At 41.9% G+C, this 21,666-nt stretch overlaps 1 long non-coding RNA gene across 2 annotated transcripts in view; it reads left to right on the forward strand.

Moving 5' to 3' along the window:
- The window catches only part of LOC109284626 (uncharacterized), a 1,607,267-nt gene that overhangs the window by 623,278 nt on the left and 962,323 nt on the right, over positions 1 to 21,666 (forward strand). Inside the window, exons 3-4 of one of the 2 annotated variants that reach the window (XR_009459873.1) lie at positions 6,830 to 6,914; positions 12,798 to 12,952. This is a non-coding gene — a long non-coding RNA (uncharacterized LOC109284626). Of the gene's footprint in view, positions 1 to 6,829; positions 6,915 to 12,797; positions 12,953 to 21,666 lie in introns of those variants that run through there. The other variant, XR_009459875.1, reaches the window with a different exon arrangement.

The raw sequence follows: 21,666 nt of genomic DNA on the forward strand, positions 1-21,666 counted from the left end.
AAGTTCTTTTCCAAGGGTGGAACTGTTTTTAATAGTTGTAAATGCTCATGAATTACCAGAGTGAGTCCTAAGAAACACAGCCGTCCATTTGGAGTTATTTCTAGTGATTGAGCAAAGAATGAAAAATAGTTTTGCAAAGCATCAGAACATTTAAGAAGAAAGAATGCTGCTTAAAGCATCTTACCCAAAGCATTGGGTTATGTACTTACAGGCTACCACCAAGTCACCATGGGAGCGCTGAATCAAATCCGGAATAATTTGCTCAAACTTTAGCTTTCATGAATCTTTTTCCTCTTATTCCTACAGCTTTATAAACGATCAGAAATATTTAAGATGTGTGTGTGTGTGAGATTTGTATAACTTCCTTTTTTGTTTGTAATGATCATATGCTCATGATAAATTACAGAACAATGTTACATTGTTGTGACTGGACTTGGGCAGTTAGGCCCAGAGGCATAATGAACAGTGTTTTCACCCTGGGCAAGCCCTGTAGGGAAGCCAGGATCCAGAGCCAGGAATCAGGGCAGCATCCCAATCAACTTCTGGAGCTGGTGGCCATACCAGAGTCCAGATGCCAAAATTGTGGTCAGAAACTGGTTGTGGCCATGGAACCAGAATGGCAGTCTTTGATAAGGTAGGGTCTGTGACAAAGCTAAAGGAATCAACTGCAAGTCAAGCCAGAGCTGGGAAGGTGGGATCGTAAACTGGGGTCAGGATGAGGGGCATTTCAGGGCAGTCCACAAGCACACCCGTGTTGTGCAGACCATGTCTCTATGGCTGCTTGCTGCTTTTAGAACTGTTTTTGGGATGGATATAGTTGCCTGCAAACACAGCCGTCATTAGCCGGCTGACTGCAAACAGGCTCCAACACCTGCTCAAGCGTGACTCATCCCATGCAAATACCTAGTCACCATTTGTAAAAAGAAGTAGCAGCATGAGAAAATCTATAGGAAATGTATACAGATTTTTCACTGATGGGGATCTTAGGAATGGCTGAATAGGTGTTTTGATTTCCAAGGTAACTCAAAAGATTTAGAAAAGTATGAACTGGAAACTTCAACAAAGGTGAATCCCTGGATTTCTCTGAGCATCTCCACAAAATTCTTCCCTCCTCCACTTCACAAAAGTATATTTTTTTCCCCAGTCATAAGTATAGTGGTTTGAATTGTAATTCAGGCTGTGTTTAGTTTTAGATCAAAGGAATGTTTAAGAACTGATATGAATCCTGGTCAGGATTTTTTTGCTGAATATTTGCTGAATATTTGCTGAATATTGTTTTTTGGCAGAAACTGTCAGCTTGTCAAAAAAGAACCTTTTTTGCAGGAAAATGTACCTGTTCTTACGGAACATGTCTTTTGAAAGAGATCTTGGATACAGGATGAAATTTCAGTCAAAAACAGATGTGAAGATAAGAGGTGTACATGGTGAGGAGGGGGAAGAGAAAGAGAAACTCCGCCCACCATAGTAATAGCTTCATTTTCAGGGCATTCAGTTGAGTTGTGGGAGACTTAAAGGTTAAGTCTATAATGAGTCTGTATCCCAGGTGAATACCCTAATCACTGCAGTAGAGGCTTTCATTCCATAACCTACTACCAAATATATGTTTATGCTAATGGAATGGGACTTCTTAGTAACCCAGTTCCCACACAGTGCTATTTGGTATCTTTTGATCCTAACTGCTATAAGCAGTGACTTACCTGTATATACTGTTGGGAGAGAAGCTGAACTTTGCCGTGGGATGGTATTTTCACATTGAAATTGAAAATGTATGCATCAGAAATATGACTCCCCAGCCCAGCCCAGCCCCTCGCTTGTTTACTTTTCATTCCATCCAGGAAGAGCACGCAGCAGCTGCTGTGCAGCTTCCTTAGCCTGACAAAGGGTTTTTGAACCCGAAAGCTTGCTTAATAACTATTCTCCAACCATTTGGGTTGGTCTAATAAAAGATATCAAATTCACCCAAGGAACCTTGTCTGCCTGTATCCTTAGACCAACACGGCTACAACCTAAACCCCTGCATCAGAAATATGTTTTAGGTAATTAGAAGTTTTTCAAATACATTCTGGTGCACAGAAAGACTAGCAGGTATGGCAGAAGACCAGCTTCCCTTTTCAGGGAATTCTTCAGTACATTGGCGATGCATAGGGGGTGCACGTGGGTGCATGTGCACTCCCTGCGATTGGCCACTGCCAGCAGTGCCTGCAGGTGGTTGCTGCTTGCCTCCCTACTTCATTGCCAACAGCATCCGTCACTGCTGGTCACCGGCGGCATCTGCAGGTGGTTGCTGATTGCCGGTTGGCACTTGCCACCCCTCCTCACTGCTAACACTGCTGCAGCCGCCTGCGGGAGCTCCCCACTCACTGCTGTTGCTGCTTGCAGGTGGTTACTGTGCCCCCCTAGCCTTAGGAGGCACATGGCATTCATGCTTCAGTGAGGTCAAACACAAAAAGGAGGCTTAAAAGAAGTGGAAACTTGTGCAAATGACTAGGAAAGTGTATAAGAGTATAGCTCAGGCATTGCAGGATTAAATCAAAAAGGCCAAAGTGCAACTAGCAAGGGATATGAATGGTAACAAGAAGGGTTTCTATAAGTCTGTCAACAACAAGAGAAAGATCGGGGAAACTGTGGGTCCCTTACTGAACCTAGTAGCAAACGATGTGGAAAAGGTTTAAGTGCTCAATGCGCCATTTACCTCAGTCTTCACAGGCAAGGTCAGCTCCCAGACTACTGCACCTGGCAGCACAGTTTGGGAAAGAGGTGACTAGCTAACAGTGGCAAAAGAACAGGTTAGGGTCTATATAGAAAACCTGGATGTGGACAAGTACATGGGGCCAGATGCAGTGCACCCTCAGGTGATAAGGGAGTTGGCCAATGTGATTGCAGAGCCATTGGCCATGATCTTTGAAAACTTGTGGTGTTTGGGAGAAGTCGTGGATGATTGGAAAAGGGCAAATATAGTACCCATCTTTAAGAAAGGGAAGGAGGTGGATCCAGGGAACTACAGACTGGTCAGTCTCACCTCAGTTCCTGGGAAAACCATGGACCAGATAGGAACAGTCAGCATGGATTCACCAAAGGCAAGTCCAGCGCAGGGTGACAAGGGCCTGCAGCAAGGTGGTAGCCCTAGACTTCAAGAGAGCTAACTTCAACAAGTTGAGGAGATTGGTGGGAGAGGCGCTGGGGTTCTCGAGGGCAGGGGAACTCAGTGCCCAAGATGAGTGGTCGTTCCTTAAGAAGATGATACTCAGGGCCCAAGGGGTGATGATCCCAACAAGAAGCAAGGGGGGCAAGAGTGCCCAAAAGCCTCCCTGGCTCACCAAGGACGTCCGGGAATTCCTGGTTGCCAAAAAGGTGGCGTACACCCGGTGGAAGGGGGTGCTATCTCCAAAGAGGAGTATACCTCCGCTGTTCGGGCCTGTAGGGGGGCTGTTAGGAAAGCTAAGGTGGACATAGAGCTAGGACTAGTGTCCAAGATCAAAGATAATAAAAAGTTCTTTTTCAAATATATAGGGAGGATGAAGAAGGCACTGGGAAACGTGCGGCCCCTGCAAGATACGCTGGGCAATCTGGTGGTTGTGCCAGAGGAGAAGGCAGACCTGTTTAACAAATTCTTCACCTCCGTTTTATTGTGTAGGGACAGGGACTCCCCCACCATGATTCAAGACGGACTCGAGGGGAACGCCTCCAGACCTAAGCTTGAGGAGGACCGGGTTAGAGTGCTTCTGGAGGGCCTGGATGTGTTCAAATCAGCAGGTCCAGATGCTCTCCACCCCAGGTGTTGAGGGAGCTAGCAGGGGTTATTGCAGGGCCCTTGGCATGGCTTTACGAGCGCTCATGGTGCTCGGGCCAGGTGCCAGATGATTAGAAGATAGCCAATGTGGTCCCCATCTTTAAAAAAGGGAGGAGGGAGGACCTGGGCAACTATAGGCCCATCAGTCTTACCTCAATCCTGGGGAAACTCTTTGAGAAGTTCATCAAGGAGCACATCTGTGCTGGGCCGGCATCGGGGATGATGCTCAAGGTCAACCAGCATGGTTTCATTAAGGGCAGGTCATGTCAGACCAACCTGTTTGCCTTTTACGATCGGGTCACACAAGCATTGGATGCAGGTGTCGCCGTGGATGTAGTCTTTCTGGACTTCAGCAAGGCCTTTGACACTGTCTCCCACCCCATCCTCATTGAAAAACTAAACGACTGTGGCACTGATGCCTACACGGTCAGATGGATTGCAAATTGGCTGAAGGGTCGTACTCAGAGGGTGGTGGTGGATGGGTCATATTTCACCCGGGTGGAAGAGGGCAGCGGAGTCCCCCAGGGCTCGGTCCTTGGGCCCACACTGTGCAATTTCTTTATCAGTGATTTGGACAAGGGACTGAAAAGAAACCTGTTTAAATTTGCTGATGATACCAAAATTTGGGGTGAGGTGGGCATGCTAGTAGGGAGGGAAAGACTGCAGCAAGACCTGGATAGTTTGCAGGGGTGGGCTAACAAAAACAGGATGCGTTTCAATACTGACAAGTGCAGGGTGCTGCACTTGGGCAGTAGTAACCGGCAGCACACTTATAAGATGGGAAACTCCCTTCTTGAGAGAACGGAGGCAGAAAGAGATCTTGCAGTCATTATTGACTCCAAGATGAACATGGGCCAACGATGCGAGGTCATGGTCAGCAGAGCTAACCGGACCTTATCGTGCATCCACAGGTGCATCTCAAGTAGGGCCAAGGAGGTGATCCTCCCCCTCTATGTGACACTGGTCAGGCCACAGCTGGAGTACTATGTCCAGTTCTGGACACCCCACTTCAAGAGGGATGTGGACAACATTGATAGGGTCCAGAGGAGGGCCACCCGCATGATCCGAGGACAGCAGGGCAGACCCTACAATGAGAGGCTATGGGACCTGAACCTGATCAGCCTTCACAAGAGAAGGCTGAGGGGGGGGGAACTTGTGACCATCTATCAACTCACTAGGGGGGACCAGAAGGGTTTGGGGGAGACCTTGTTTCCCCTAGCGCTCCCCGGGATAACAAAGAATAATGGCCACACGTTGTTGGAGAGTAGGTTTAGATTAGACATCCGTAAGATCTTCTTCACAGTTAGGGCAGCTAGGATCTGGAACCAACTTCCTAGGGAAGTGGTGCTGGCTCCTACCCTGGGGGTCTTTAAGAAGTGGCTTGATGCTTGCATGACTGGGGTCAATTGAGCTCAGTTTTCCTCCTGCCCAGGCAGGGGTTTGGACTTGAAGATGTACAAGGTCCCTTCTGACCCTACTTCTATGATTCTATGAAATCATGGCTGACCAACCTGATTGCCTTCTATGATGACATGACTGGTTTTGTGGATGCAGGGAGAGCAGTGGATGTGGTGTACCTTGACTTCAGCAAGGTTTTTGAGGCGGTCTCACCCAGCATTCTCACAGGCAAGCTAAGAAAGTACAGGTTGCATGGAAGGATTGTAGGGTGTATAGAGAACTGTCTGGATTGTTGGGATCAGAATGTAGTAATCAGTGGTTTGATGTCTGGTTGGCAGCCAGTATCAAGTGGCAATCCCCAGGGGCTGGTCTTGGGGCAGGCTTTGTTCAATATCTTCATCAATGATCTGGAAGTTGGGATGGATTTCACCCTTAGCAAGTTTGCAGGTAACACCAAGCTGTGGGGAGTAGTAGATATGGTGGAGGGTAAGGCTAGGATTCAGAGGCAACTTGAGAAATAGGAGGTTTGGACCAAAAGAAATCTCATGAGGTTCAATAAGGACAAATCAAAGTCCTGCACTTAGAGCAGAACAATTCCATGCACCGGTACAGGCTTGGGACCAATTGGCTAAGCAGTAGCTCTGCAGAAAAGGACCTGGGGGTTACAGTGGACAATAAACTGAATATGAGTCAACAATGTGCCCTTGTTGTGAAGAAGGCTAAAGGCATCCTGAGGTGCATTAGTAAAAGCATTGTCAGCAGATCAAGAGAAGTGATTCTTCCCTTCTATTGGGGATAGGCAAGGCCACATCTGGAGTCCCGTGTCCAGTGTTGGGCCCCCCACTACAGAAATTATGTGGACAAATTGGAGAAAGTCCAGCAGAGGGAAATGAAAATGGTTAGGGGGCTGGGGCAGATGACTTATGAGAAGAGGCTGAGGGAACTGGGCTTATTTAGTCTAGAGAAGAGATGACTGAAAATGGATTTAAAAGCAGCCTTCAAGTATCTTAAGGGGGATTTCAAAAGGGGATGGAGCTGGGCTGTTCTCAGTGGTGACAGATGACAGAACAAGGAACAATGGTCTCATGTTGAAGCAAGGGAAGTTTAGGTTAGATATTAGGAAAAACCTATTCACTAGGAGGGTAGGAAAACACAGGTTCCCCACAGAGGTTGTGTAATCTCCATCCTTGGAGGTTTTTAAGACCAGGCGAGGCAAAGCCTTGAGTGAGGTGATCTAGTTGGGGATGGTCCTGCTTTGAGCAGGGGGTTGGACTAGATGACCTGCTGAGGTCCCTTCCAAACTTTAAATTTTCTATGATTCTATGATTTTATGATTAATTAGACTTTTTTTCTCTCCCTTTAGCTCTTGTAAAATTGAATCATGTTAACTAAGGTCTGGGTTTGACATTTAGCTTTGAATTAATTTTACCTTGACTAAAATATGAGTTCTCTGACCCTTCCCTATGCATTAGGCAATACCTAGGTATTAGTGCAAGAGGTATTTGCTAACTATCTTTTTAGAGTACCTAGATACGAGTGGAGAAATGGAAAGTTACAAATATACGCCTGGCTCTTCTTTGCTGCTCTTAGCTGAAAATGACAGAATCCTTTTTTGATATGATTCATAATTTGTCATTACAGGACATTACAGTTTTCCAGACAGCATAAATCTATTGATGACTGAAATGGAAGTGTGATTGATGCAGCACTGGCATTTGTGATATAGGTAGGTTCTTATTTTCTTTTAAAATCTTTCGTGTTGAAATTAATTTAAGCAAAATAGAAATACATAGAGTGGGACCACAAAACAATTTTATGATCCAAGGAGCTGGACACAGCAAGTCCACTGAGGGAGGTCCTCTTTTGAATTATTTGTTATATGGGGGGAAATAATACCTCCCCTAAATATGCATTTGCTTTCTTTTATTATTTTTGTTTTGGGTTTTTTTTTTCTGGGGGTATTTTTTTAAAACTAAAACAAAAAGGTTGTTTGGTTTTGTTTTGTTTTGTTTTTTACCACGAGTCATTAGTAACTTTTACTTTGTCTTTTTTTCTTTCTTTCTAAGCACATTTTACACCAACAAATCCTTACCATCATAGGTTGGTTCTTCTTTTTGTAGTTATTGTTGATATGAGCTTCAAGTATGCAGCATCAATCTTTCCTGTGCTCTTGAGGATTTTGTGCAGAGCTGCTGTTCGCTGTTACAAAAGATTTGCAGAAACATACCAACGAAGCTCTAATCATGTCTTGTCTCAAAGCTTCCAGTGAGCTTTGCACTGAGGAGTAGAATCAATCTTGAAACTTTGGAGTATTATTTTTATATGTCTGAGATGCAGTGGGGGTTAGGGAGAATAAATAAGCATTCCCACTCTTCCTGCTAAAAGTATTTTCTTCATCTCAATAAATGTAATACAGGGGATACATGCAAAAAAGTGATGTTTGGTTTAGTTTTCCAGGGGCAACCCCTCCCCCCCCCCCCAAATTTAGAACTGGAGGGAAACAATTTATTCTAGGAGAGTAGGTAGCAACTGAGCATTTCTGAAGGGTTTTTCAGCTTTGGTGTACCGCAGTAGAGCTGGTCAAAAGAAAGAAGAACATTTTGTAAAACTTTTTACTATGATACATTTTTTTTTCCTTTGAAATACATTCCCAGGCTCAAACTTCGCAACAGGGGGCACAGTTACATATGTGCTTTAATGTGCAGTAGCCTCCACTACTGTGCATTAAAGTGTCATGTCAGAAACAGTGCTAATAGGCTAATGTGCAGTAGAATTAGCCTACTGCTCGTAAAGCATCACTAAAAAGGCGTTTGCTTTTGCTACTGTGCATTACGGGTAGCCTAATGTGCCTTTATATAGTGCGTTATATATAACTTCAATGCGCAGTAGCAAAAGTGCGCTAATGAACATCTAGACTCGGCCAGGAAGCAGTACTTTCCCTGTCCATTCAGCCTTAGGACAGTAGAACTAGGCCCTACCAGGATATCTGGTTCCATTTTATGCTGTTTCAAGCAATCTGTCATATAATCCCTTTCAAAAACTGACTGAGCTCTAGCCTAAAATCAGTTAGGATTTTGCCTCCATTAACCTCTCCTGGAAGGCAGCTCCACAACATTGTTCTTTGGATGGGTAGAAAACATCTTCTAATTTCCAGCTCCGGTTCACTCACAGTCAGTTTATACCGTTTGTTCTTGTGCCAACTTTGTCCATTAGCTTAAAAAGTTCCTTTCCCCACCCCATATTGTTTTTATGAGCAGCATTTGTACCCCTTCTCAGCCTTTGTTTGTGTAGGCTAAACAAGCCAAGCTCTTTTAGTCTCTTCTGATAAAATAAGCAGCTCTCCATTCCCTGGAGCATTTCCCCTCCAGGGTGTACCTTCATGTACTAATTCATATTAAAACTGCAGCTGTCTGGGATTTTAGGAGGGTAAGGTAACATATGTTAAAGGGTACTCCTTTTGTTTTAATCTAGATCCGGCCTAGCTCATTCATAATATGGGAACATCAGCTTGCAATTAGTCACTAATGTGGAATCATCTTAAAAAAATATGTGGCGGGGAAATAAAAAAGAAATGGAACAGTAAAAAGTGTTGTTTAGCTGTACAATTCCACTTTTAAAGTCAGAAGGAATAAGAGCAAACACAGCTAAAGCCTTGTGTCTTTGTTTAGAAATGTACTTTTGCCAGGGAAAATCATCTGAGTGTGTGCAGCATTTGTAACCTCAGCTATAGATCCTATTTTCTTTTACATTGCCCGCCAGAACACCTAACACATCATGCTGGTCTAGGATGCAAGTTGTGTTATTACCGTATCAGAATTGCCAGCAGTGCATTTTAGTTCACATTGTATGGGACTGTGCTTTCAGCCTGTGCCTGGGGTAAGCAGAAGTGTTGTCAACCTGCATGCTGTTATTGTGTGTCACATCTTTGCTTCTCAGGAATTTGCTGTTTTCCCTTATTTGTAGAAGAGAAAGAAAAAAAAAACCCTAATTCATACAGAGTCCTTGGGAGATCAGCATGTGTCTTGGATAAACAAAAATATGTATTGCATATGCTGAATTATGTCTTTGGATCTCTTTGAGTTGTTTTGCTCTTTTTTTTTTTTTTTTTTGCTCTGGTAGAAGCCCATAAGGTTTTCCAACATAAATTTATCATGCAAATTAAACTAAGTAAATACGATACGAGGCACGTGGCCACCCTCAGGTGTACAACGTGGGAAATGACAGAAGTGGGTAACTGCTGGTTTACAATAGTAACATTTCAGTGTCCGTTTAAGACTGAATCAATCAGTTTTTATATGTGAAGCAAGGCTCATTAACTTCTTAGTAGCTAGGAACTGCACCCCCTGCCGGCATCACTAGTGCAAGCTACGGGGAGCTCCCCACCAACCCGGTGTGTGGGCATCTCTCCCTTTCCACTCTCTAGGCTTTCTCTTCCTACCTTCTTTTCCATTTTTTCACTCTTACACAAGAACCTCCTGTTCATGACTTTTCATTTTCTGGTGTGGTAAGGCTGTTCTTCTGAGTAAGGGCTGTAAGCATCTTCCACTCCTCACATCAAGATGATAAGCACCATGATCCAAAGGGACTTCTATAATAAGCATTGTCAGGTTCTGGTTTGTGCTCGTTTTGATCTCTTACCTCCTTCGCATTTGTAAAGAACTCTAAATAGCACGTTGTTTTTCTTCTAAACGCAACGCTTATAGAGAAGCCATAACCTACTCAGGGTAGTCCAGGCTGTCATTTGCAAGGTGATAAATCTGATCATTTCTGGTATTGTCCTTGGGGGAGAGCTTTTGTGCTTTTGCCATGTTTCCCATGTGTGGCTTGGTTCACTGCACTTTTGATAGGGTTTATCCTTGCCCTTGAATCTGTACCTGGGTGTGGTGATATGTTGATCACCACAACAATCTGGTTGAAAAAAGCAGCGGGTGGGTTCTTTTAAAAAACAGTTTTGATAGCATTAGAATAATGCCAATCAACTCTGTTTTCCAGTACATGAATAATGAGTCAAAAATACCTATATCATATTTATCATATACAGCACCTGCATTCATAAAATGGACTATAAATGCTTTTACTGACCTTAAAAATAAAGCATGGAGATGCCTCTAATGATGCTCAGTCAGTTATTTGAGCTTTTACTGGTTTGTACTAAAGGTAAAGGTAAGGTTTTCAGATGCGCTAAAATGACTGTTTTGAATTCAAAGAGGCCTTTAGGGTCTTAATTTACTCCGGCTCTATGTCAAATCTTGGCATCTACTTTTTATTTGATGATCTTAACCTACAATTAAGTTTTGGGTCCAAACCAACCTGCCTATTCTCTCCAACCTTGTCAGGGGCTAGGAATTGAGTAGCTTTGTTGGGAACGTCTCATCTAAACTGGCAACATTGATGAGCAGATTGTGGTAAAGAAAATGTTTATTCCTAAAATTAGCTGATGTCCCTGTCAAAGCAATGGCAGGTGGAAATCTGTTAATTTTCTTAATGCCTGGGACATGACATTTTTGACAGTCATAGAAGCCAGTCATTTCTTAAACAACCATTGCTCAGTTCATTTGCTTATTTAACAGCTTTTCAAGCTTTAAAAATATTTTTTAGCCATATCTAGAAACAGAAAGAAGCAAGGAACATGCTTCTTGCCATCTGCTGAGTGATATGGGCTGTATCATCATGCCTGCAATTGAATTGTGACTTGAGAGTCCTGCCAGAGTACCTGCTGCCCCGCTTCTCCATGCTGATTCTTCTGAACTAGGCAGCTCGTGGGTAGAGTCAAGGGCTTAGGTGTGTGGCCTCTACCCCTGGCTGCACTAGAAATCCTTTTGTTAAAATGGGCCCAGCTTACTAAGTGAGCCAGATTAACTCTGTATAGCATATAGTATATAACTCTGACTTCATCTTTGTTTGTAGTTCCACCAACCTTTGTCGCAGCTGCAGATTTTAGTGACAAAAATGCTATATTTAATGTCCGAGCACCAGTTAGAATACTGTATAGCATTGGGCCTAATACAAATCACTTCAGAAGCCCACAAAAAACACCATCATTCAGGGACAGTTCTTCACCAACGACTGTTTGTTGAGTTCCACCTCAAAAGGAGGGGTTGTGGATTGTTATAAAATTAGAAAAAAAAGGATGAATTCCCTTTTGCAAATGTAAACAAAAACAATTAATTCTATTAAAATTGAACTGTTCCTCCCAAGATACTGCACTTAGGATGTTTTATCATAGTCTCCTCCTTATGTTGGTTCGAAAGAAGACGGAGCTAGACTGTTCTCAGAGGTGGCAGATGACAGAACAATGAGCAACAGTCTCAAGTTGCTGTAAGGAAAGGTTAGGCTGGATATTAGGAACATCTTTTTCACTAGGAGGGTAGTAAAACACTGGAACAGGTTACCCACAGAGGTGGTGGACTCTTCATCCTTGGCGATTTTTAAGACCCAGCTAGACAAAGTCTTGGCTGGGATGATCTAGTTGGGGATGGTCCTGCTTTGAGCAGGGGGTTGGACTAAATAATCTCCTGAGGTCCCTTCCAACCCTAATTTTCTATGATACTATGCTTTTTGCTGAGCTATGCTTGAATCCTTCAATAAAGAGTTGAAATGTTCTATGAACAGAGGCATACTCATGAAGAACATGTTTAGGAATAAACACATTTTCCTTTGAAAATATTGTTTTTGACTGAGTTTGGTCTTTTTTACCAGCTGTAGTGCCAACTTTACCCCACCTTGTTGGTAAATCACTCACCTTCCTTGCAGATGCCCTGTCAATAGTGCAAGTTAATCCACTGTGGGGTCAGTTTTCAAACACTAATTATTTCTGGATGCCACCCAACATGAAACACCTCGAAATGGTCTGATTTCTCAGTTGGCAGATACCCAGTCCTCTGAGAATCAGGCCTATTTAAGGTGGCTCACGTTAGAGTAGATGTCTTGGCTGGTTGTCTACAAATGGTTGCATGTTTGTGCATGTTCTCTTTCCCTGAGTTTCCATTACTTAAAATTGATCTCATGTTGGTGTTATGCTTTGTTACTAGCTCTTGTTTGACTTGACACAGTTTATATATTAACATATAAAGTAATATTAAAATGAAAAATTAAAACCTCTTCAGAAGCTGCTGTTTATAATGTTAATGGGAGGCGTGGAATAGATTCAGAGCTATGCAACTGCAGAATGCTTTTAAGGACCTGCCGCTGTATAGTAGTGACTCATACATCAGGAGGAGTTTTGCTCTTTTCAAGTAGGGGAAGAAAATGATAAGTACAGTAGCTTGTGAATACAATTAACATGAACATTGATGAAGCAAGTGAGGTGAATGCATTCAAATTTAGCTGATGTATAATTGCATTGTAAAGCCTGATACTTTGACACCACTCTTCTACTGAATACTCAAATGCAAGGTCATTCCGCTGTCACTAGCAACGGTATCCCCAAAGGAACAAAATGTCAGGCACTAAACAAAATACAGTCTGTCTTTTTAATATATATATATACCTTCATTCTCTACAAGCTGGGAACAATATTTGTTCATATGTCATTGTTCTGTTTTATGCTTAGTAACTTTACCCTTACAATGTCAACACTGTTGGTTTGTGTTTCTTGAATTTGTTGAAGGCAAGACCATAGCCACTGAAGCAGAGCTGAACCTGAATCTGTCTCTAGTGAACATTATATTCCTCTGCTTCCAAGAAAAAAGAAGTATCCTGCACATCATCCCTCAGAGATTTTTCTTTGCCCATGGGGTTTGTATGTCTTCATTAAAGCTGAGTTTGACACGTTAAGTCTTCATTCTTTTTCTTCATGCACATAGAGAGCGATATGAGTTAATATAACACATATGGTTTTGCATTGCTTAGATAACTAGACCCATTGATTCCCTCTGGAATAGCATCCCTAAATACTGAACATTTCTACAACATTCTCTGTCTGAAGATCTCAAATACCTTATAAATTACCTAATTGTGCCCCTAGGATCTAAGGAGTAAGGGCCAGATGGAAGGTAGTATCTACTGCCTCTAAGTTAGCAGGGTCCATCCCATTCAAAAGAGTCCTGCTAGGAATTTATATAGATCTGTGGGGCAAGGAAAGGAAGAGAGAACTGTGCAGAGTGGGGAGAGGCCACAGATTGCTATATGAAGATGGCCCAATCTTTTCCACAGTCATTTCCTTTAATGGAGGCTCCTGGTAGACAAGAACATAAACCATGATACTGGGTGCATCTACATGTGGAGTTAATGCAACTGAATAAACTGTGGTGCAATTTGAGCCAAAGTAAACTAATCCCGATGTCACTGCATGCATTTAAGCACAGTAATTTACTCCACTATGGGATAGTACCTGTGTCTGATGGGACTATCTGACAATGAATTAGTCTACATCAGCCCAATTGCCATGCATGTGTAGATGGTGATGCTTTGCTGCGCAGTAAATGAGTTTAGTGGGCAGTAGAGTTCACATGTAGACATGCCCATTGAGTCCTTCCAGAGAAGATGGTCAAAAGGCTAGAACTCTGGAGGGAATTAGGATGAGAAACAGTAGGGAAAGCAGTAAGGAGACACTAGTGTGAGAGGTTGAGATGTGTCTAGGGAAGCAAAAGAAAAGAGAGGAAGCTGTGAATTATGATTATTTTTTATTTAGATACATATTATATAAGAATTTGGCGAGGAACAGTGGGGAGAGTATTGTTCTTTTTAAAGTAAAACATTGAACTAGTTCTACATCTGATTTCTAATGGTCACGCAGTTAGTAAATCCTCTGATTTTGTGAGTAAAACCCAGGACTCCTTTCTCCCAGCCCCCACCTCCAACCACAGGACTGCATTGCTTTTCCATAAGCAATCCTTGCATTCTGCCAGCATTGCCTATAGCTCCTAGAGTTTCTGTATTGCCCCCTTCAGTGTCCAAAGCATCTCTCAAAATGCTTTGCACAATAAGGTTAAGTGATGATCATGCTGTGATTGTGAGTGCAACAAAGAGCCATTATGCATGCAGCAGTCAAGAAATAAATTCACATACTTCTCTTTAAGGCTGGTAACTTCATTTCAGTTTGGCTCTGAAGAAATTATAGTAGAAGCTTTACAATACTTCCTGTATTTAAAGAACTGTTCTGTCTCTCATCAGTACATGATAGCCAACATTGACTTTCCTATGAAAAGATCAGAGATGCACATATGTGTGTATTAAAGCAAGCAAGCAAACAAAATCGCTTCTAATGCAGCCATCTTCTGATAAGGTGCAAACATATGGACTAATGGCAGTAAGCTGTGTCCGTAGGCACATCTACCCATGTACTTTACTGCTCAGTAAACTGATTTACTGCACAATAAAGTGTCAGCTTCTACACGTGCATGGCAATTGGGCCAGTGTGGATTAGATTACAGTGCTGTTGGATAGTCCTGTCAGATATAGGTACTATTTGACAGCAGAGTAAATTACTGTGCTTAAATGCGGTGATGTCAGGATTAGTTTACTCTGGCTCAAATTGCACCAGAGTTTGTTCAGTAGCATTAATTGCATGTGTAGATGTGCCCACTATGCCAGAGCCCTAGTGAGATATGTCAGTTTATAATTGTTCTTTAGTGTTCCCCAGAATAACACTGGGTTCACTTAAGCTTCAATGAATGAATAACATCCCCCTCCTTTTTTCTTCATTTTTAAAATGTTATCTCATGAGTCACAGATATATCATGCTAGAGTAGCCTATATAGAAATAACATTTGGTATTTTGGTTTGCACATTCAAGCAAGTGAAATGCTGAAACCAGCCTATGAGCACTTGACTCTGTGAGTAGCAGTTTAACTCCTTGTGCCCAAATAGATGCAGTGCTGTGATCCAGGCTAGGTAGGGACATTCAGAAAGTCCAAGGCAGAATGATCTAACTTACATGGTTTTCTGTAAGTGGCGTAGTTGAGATTGGTAGCAAACAGAACACATATGCACCCTTTAGTAGTGGGGAACAAAACTTGGACCGGGCTCTACCATTTTTAAACCAGTCAGTGTGCGCCGAACTTCTGTTATGGGTATAGGCCGGTTTACGACCACTTATACCAGTAAAAGTGTAATGTCTGCACCTGTCCCCAGAGGCCTAACTAGACATTTCTGTAGCATTGGTGGCAGTGGTGCACAGGGCAGCAGCTGCAGCCACACAGCTGGCAGAGGCAGCAGTGTGGAAGCTGCTATTTTTGCCTTTTCCCTGCTTAGTTATGATGCTGCTGTGATCAGTGTGCATGCTACTACAGTAATATTTTGATCGGATTGCATGGTAATGTTTTATTTTTAAGGCTCTTTTATGTGAAGGTTCCAGTTGCTGGTAAGGATTTGAATTTTACTTGCTAATCTAATACTAGAATCTGATCGCGATTACGTAGGTGCAAATTTGGGTAGCTTTAAATGGTTTAGAGAAATCATCTGTAGCTCAGATGTGAATCCTGGCACCTTTTAATTCCTTTTTTGGTGACTTGCCATGATTAGCGCCTTATGGGAATATATCTTGAGATATATTCAGTATTAAATAGATGGCGAGGCTCATAGATGTTTTTTTTTTTTTCTGTGGTGGTTTGATTTGGGAGACAAAGTTGTCCATGACTGATGAACCAGTAGCTGATGATCTGTAAAGAGCTGAGCAGTCTCACCTTGCTGGCTCCCTTCCTTGCTTACATCTGAAGCAGATGGATCAAATGGAATGGGGTGGAAAAACAAAGGCAAGAGACAGATTTATGAACAGAGAAGCGGGAAAATGTTTTGGTTAAAACTTTTTTCGTTTTAACTTTTTTATGTGAATTATTTTTTTTATGACAAACTTTGTGTGTATGTGTACATATACAATTCACACATTAAGAGCTGCATGATAAGGGTGTTGTCGTTTGGTAGGGGGTTGGGATTTTTTTAGGAAATAGGATTCTTTCTTTCCCCTACTCCGATAGATAGATAGATAGATAGATAGATAGATAGATAGATAGATAGATAGATAGATAGATAGATAGATAGATAGATAGATAGATAGATAGATAGATAGATATGGGAGGGTGGTAATTAATCCCTTTTCCCAAGCAGCAGAGCTGAAAAAATTGCCCTTCTTTCCCCCACCCCAAACAGACAAAATACTTACTGCACAGCTCTTAATTTATATATTGTTTGTTAATATTAATTTTTAAAGTAGGCGGTTGGTAAAGTTATGATATGAGATAATGAACAAAAAGGCTTAAGGATTTTAATTTAGCTAAACACTGCTATGTTTTTCTCAGTTTTACTGATTTTTTTTTTTTTCCACAAGCCCCCTAAATGTTTGAAAACAGAGGCTCCTTTGCTTGTTTGTAGGTTTTAGCTGTTCTCTTTCCATTTGTCATGACATGCCCTTCTTTTACCCATCCTCTTGCATCCAGGTGCAAAACTTCACCTTCGGTCAATGTGGTGCCTTCATCAGTTGGATGTTCTGTTGTTGACCAGAAATCAGAAGGCATGCTCATTTCTAACTTGCTAAAAAATGAGCCATCTCATTGCTAATGCAATTTCTTTGGTTCCTCGGTTTTGTGACAGATCTGTGGGATCACAGCCAGTCATGCTGACCAATATTTTATGATGGTTTCCTAATAGTCTTCAGTCTACCTGTATCCATCTGTTGTTTTAAGCTCCATGGGCCAAAGGCTGCCTCCTTGTTTTGTGTTTGCACACAATGCAGCTCAGTGGGTTATGGTCCATGACGAAGTCATAGGTACTACTGTCCTACAGAATAAATAATTTGTAGAAGCACCAACAACCTTATTTTTCAATGACCTGGAGCTGTTTTTCTTTTATTTCACTGAGTGTTTGGTCTTTGCTTCCTTCATTTCTTTTGCTGTCATCCATCTCAAGGAACATACTGAAAGGAACCTTTTGAAATGCAAATCCTCGACTAAGTAATGAAGTCCCTCATTTGTTGAATGCTATTTACATGAACGTTTCCTAGCAGTTTGAATAAATAAGATAGGTGGAGATGTCTTCAGAGCTGACATTCCCTGGTTTTTTAGTCATTCCTGTTGCTGCTATAGTGGGAAAGGTTCTTGATTATCTAAACTAGCCTGTAAAGGATTGGCAGTAGAAATGGAAAACTCTATCTAGACTTAACAAATATACAAAATAGCAGTATGTCAGCAAAGAGTGCATGTCTGCAACTGTGTGCATCAATTGTATGCTGTCTCCAGTGGCTTTGCAGTCCACTGTCTTCACAACTGCTGGTGGAAATTTCATAAGTCTATGTGAAAGATGAACGTATGAGGGGAAAATGCACGTGCATCTAAGTTGCCTAGCATTAAATTTTGCTGGAAACACGTGTGAGCATTTTTTTTCTTTTTTTGTTGGTTGGCAAAAGATATCCAAATTTCTTCTCAGGAATTTCATTGTTGCCATGGTAATTGATGTCTGTCTCAAGATGTCATTCAAGGATGAAGTTAGCCCTAGAATGGAGGGTTTGTTTGTTTTTTATGTGAAGCTTATTATTAAGATTTTTCTAACCCTTTCAGTTCTAAAAAGTACATTTCTACTGCTTCTTACATTACCAAACCATAACCATTTGAACTGAAAATCTCCACTTTTGGTGTCTGCTGCAGGCTAACTTTGCTGGAAAACTTGAGACAAGAATGGGGCTATTGGAAAAATATGCTGTTTTTCCCATGTTTAAAAAAAAAAATCCACTTCTATTCTTTGGAGCACAGACTTGCGATTTAATAGAGGGGTAGCTGTCCTTATGAAAATGCACCTATGTTTGGTCAAGCTATGAGCCAATGAAAAAAAGTCCAATTCCTAGATTTTCATAGGAAAAAAATGTGTTCATAGCCCTGTTTCCTTCCACAGAAAAGGAGCAAGCAGTAGGCACTTTTCTTGTTCAGAAGTAAGAAATCTTTTTCATTGAGTACTTGACTCGAAAGACTTCTTGTTCCCTGCTTGCTTTCAGGGATATGCTTGCCACTGATTCTCTTGCTGTCTGCCAGCTTCCTCTTGGCTTTCCGTTCCCTGTGCACTTCTGACACATAGCCGCAATCAAACTATGTGCCCACCACTGTATTTACAGTTACTTCCCAGGGCATCTCCCTGACCCACATGGCTGAGCTTCTGCACAGGCACTGCCATGGTATTTTGCATGTTAGATGGAGCTTTCTCTCATTTCAGTTACTCCTACACAACAGGGTATTTAATTGCTGCTGCTTTTCATCAAGTTATTTTTTTTTAAGTAGAACTATTAATTGGAAACAGCACCTTATTCTCTAGTGCTTTCTTTCAGCTCCTTAAATTATATAACATGCTATAAAATACTACTCCAGAATATATTCACACAGCAGGAAAGAAGTCTCACCGCACTTCATTATTTGTTACATATCATGCTTGTTGTGCTGTATTCTGAGAGGTTTCACTTGTTCTGTGTTGCCCTTACATCAACCAGGGAGAAAAAGATGAGGAATATGTTTTTAGCCCAGCCCAAACGGGAGATTACCAGACATGCTTCTGAAGATATTGGAGCTGTTCCAAATGAGGGAGGTCAGGAGAAAACCTCTCAACATTGGCGACGCATAGGGGGTGCACATGGGTGCACGTGCACCCGCTGAGATTGGTGGTGCACCCCCTGAAAGAAGCACTGCTGATGCTCCTGGTGGAGCCGGTGGACAGTCGCTGATTGTTGCTGGCCAACACTGATGCTGCTGGTGGTGTCAGTGGGTAGTCGCTGACCACCGGTTGCCGCCCCCGCAGTGCCAACACTGCTGCGGCCACCTGCGGGACCTCCCTGCACATCGCCACCATGCCCCTGCTGCCGTCCTCTGTGGACAGTCACCGTGCCCTCCAGCCTCCAGGACCACATGTCATTCATGGCTCTCAAGAGGGTTAGAAGAATAGCATCATAGAAAATGAGGGTTGGCAGGGACCTCGGGAGGTCACATCTAGTGCAACCCCTGCTCAAAGCAGGACCAACCCCAACTAAATCATCCCAGCTAGGGCTTTGTCGAGCCAGGCCTTAAAAACCTCTAAGGGTTATCACAGCTAAATTTTATCTTTCTCCCTCCCCTTCATTGAAGTTCAGCTCCATTTCTTTTTCTCATTACAAACATTACTATGCAATATAATTTTAAAAAATAATAATTTTCTAGAACAAAAAGGATGCTATTCGATTTCAAAAGCTTTTACTGAGGTATAAAACCTTTGAACTACTGTGACAGAAACTGTTCCCCGAAGGCTACATGTCTTAAAGGTTATTAAAAATTTAATTGTAAAGATGGTATCCAGACCAGAAAAAAATCATCTAAACACCACTTAGGACCCTGATTAGCTGATCTGATAAATCCCATGGCTGATTATTTTTAAATAAAGTGGACATTCCTGTCTTTTAAAAATGTGCGCACACACACACAAGCTGGCTTTCCATAGCAAATCAAAATATCAGCAGAAGCTTGAAGTTTCTAGTTAACATTTTTTTCCTGCCATCTAAGGACATGGTTAATTTGGTCTGTTGTCCTCTGAGGATATGTGCATATTATGATTTTCAGCTTTATCTCCAGCCCATGTAACACAATGTAAAAGCCACCACATTTAAAACAGATGTAAAGCAAATACACACGTCACAATGCCACACAAGCAGGGAAAGGAGAAAAAGGGATACATGGCTGAGTAATTGTGAATAGATTTATAGTTGGTATGTTCAATCTGGGCTAGATCTAATATCAGCAACTACCCTGAGTAGTCCAGGGGGATATGGGCAGATGCCTATAGTGCAAGATGGAGTCCTGTATCCTTGAGGCCTATGCATATTCACACTGCTTGGGCAGCTCACTTCTCTTACTCTGTATCTGATAAAGTGAGCTGCTGCTCACAAAAATGTGTGCAGCTCTGATTCAGTTTAGAAGCTGCACCTCCTGCCTGTCTTCTGCTTGACTAGCTACTTCTGTCCTCTTACTCTGTTCAGTCCCTCCTTTGTTTGCCACTTGCTGCCTTCTCACTCCACTTCACTGGCAGTCTCCTTTAGTCAAGGCATTCCCTGGCTCCTGGTATGATACCACTCATTAGCCCCTAGCTTCCTCCCTCACCTTTCCGTGGCAAGGAAGGGAAGTTTTATGCCCATGTAACGGTTGCACTTATCTCTGGAAATGGAGTTTTCATCAAAAGCTGTGATTGAGTGACCAAAGTTTAAAATTAAGGTACCCAAATATTCATGAAATAACCAGGCTGCTGTATTCATTGTACATTGAAATTGAACGTTGGTTAATGGCAAAGGTCACATTGCACAAGTCGTATTATCACATACACATATTATTTCACACTTTTTTTTTTTCTGCTTCCTTTATTGGCTTAAATGCATACTTTTGGCCCCCTAGAAAAAAGTCATTAAAAATACTGTTTTCTCTAAGCTATTCTGAATGCTTGACAAGTGCATCATAAACAGCTGTTGTTTTACTGAGAAGTCTTTTTAATTATTATTTTATATTTTGCTTCAGGTGCTCTCAGTGAAACCTGGAAAATGATGGAACTTAAAGGACTTTTTGCCCCCATTTTTCAAAAGTAACTCTAATGCTTTAGAACTAAAGTTTCTTAACCCCTTTTTAATGTATCTGTAATCTCTAATTTATGCAAATACCATGAAAACAGAAACATTTGCAATATCCAACATGTAAACAACCTTTACCTACACTTGTGTTTTTGGTTATAGTATTAGGCATCAATCTAATGGTCATTTAAAGTCAACATTATTTTCTCTGGAATGCATGTGAAGTATTCAAACTTATATATTCTTTTATAGTATTGTGAATTTGATAGGTTAATATGCTAATATATTATTTGTTCAATTTGACCATTCATTATAATATGAAGAATTCCTCTTGTGTTATAATATGAAGTCCTGGAGTGAAGAGTCACAAGTTGCCTATGTGTATAAGATAGCTTTGTTTTTCAGGTTTGTCTAATCAAAGGCATGCTGAATTAGTTTACTATATAAGCAATTGCGGTTTGGGTGTTTTTAATCCTGGGCTGATGGGACCTACCAAAAAAAATTGACAAGAAAATGTGGAATTGTTCAAAGTATTTTTGATATGGGGATTATGTACCAATATGTGATAGAACAGTCTTTTGATCTCATTGTATGAATAAAAATAAGGTATGTTAAAGCTTTTCTACATAGATCTTAGAGGAACTAAAGGCACAGATAGAAGTGACAGTTTCCACCCAATCTGGCCCCTGGAAGTGCTCTACAGCTTTGACAAGGCCCAATCCCATGACAATCTGAACCCTCATTCATGAGTATTCAGATGAAGGTGCTGTGAAGCCGAGTGCCTTCATTAACTTGTGTCTGCATGTGACGGGAGCAGGGCTCAGCTAATGCAGCCCAATCCTTCTCCCAGCGCTGTTTCAGAATTGAAGGGGGAGAACCGAGCAGAGGGAGCTTGTTGTAAGGGTTGCCCAGACGATGCTGGTAGATGGGGTGGGTGGATTGAAGCCTGCCACAAGTTGGGGAGCTCCAATCCACCCAC

The sequence above is a fragment of the Alligator mississippiensis genome, chromosome 1 (genome assembly GCF_030867095.1).
Source record: "Alligator mississippiensis isolate rAllMis1 chromosome 1, rAllMis1, whole genome shotgun sequence".
NCBI lineage: Eukaryota > Metazoa > Chordata > Crocodylia > Alligatoridae > Alligator > Alligator mississippiensis.